The sequence below is a fragment of the Meleagris gallopavo genome, chromosome 3 (assembly GCF_000146605.3).
Source record: "Meleagris gallopavo isolate NT-WF06-2002-E0010 breed Aviagen turkey brand Nicholas breeding stock chromosome 3, Turkey_5.1, whole genome shotgun sequence".
In the NCBI taxonomy this organism is placed as follows: Eukaryota; Metazoa; Chordata; class Aves; order Galliformes; family Phasianidae; genus Meleagris; species Meleagris gallopavo.
The window spans coordinates 49490949-49491725 of NC_015013.2; positions in this window are offsets into that span (position 1 = coordinate 49490949).

The window sequence follows — 777 nt, forward strand, 5'->3', positions numbered from 1 at the left end:
CTCCAACCTTCCCCTGGTCTTGCTCCTGGCAAGCACAGAGCCCCGGACAATCAGACCATTGTCTAAAGCTCTTTGCAGCCTCATTCTCCTACAGATCCAGTGCAGGCACTCCCCCAGACATGGCTATTTGACTTGCATTCACCTAAGGCTCTATGTTCTCGGCAGGTGTTTCATGAAGCTTCACTAAGAACTGAAATGGTATACACTCCAAGAGCCAAGAAGCAAAGAAAACCCACCAGACCTCTTTGTTCCTTGGGATCCAGGAGAGATATCTAAAAAAGATTTTTAAAAGCAGTGCTCAAAACAAGTGTGTTGGTTAGCTTTAAGGCTGACCACACAGCATGGGTTTAAGAAAACTGCTTTTTCTCCTTGTTTTTTACTGTTAGTTTGAATACAATAGACACGTTCTTAAAGCGTGTTAATATATTTCCTAAACACAGGCTATTTTCCTCATAGAGGCAGGCAATGCAGCAATCGGTATGAGAAATCCACAGAGACACCACAGAACCAGGAGGCAAACAATGCTCGGGACGCCTGGTAAATTCACTCAGGGAAAAAGCATGTCCCAGAAGTCCTTCTTCAGGCACGCTCCAATTTGAGAGGAGCTTTTTTAGCATTTCAGAACAGTCACTTCAAACACCATTTTCCTTGTATTCTTTCACTTGTATATTCAATAATTTTGGTTGTTTCATTACTTCTCGATATCAGGGAAAGCTGATGTTGACACACTACATGTGCTATAATAGATCATAAATCTCTCTTATTTTAGTTCTTTTT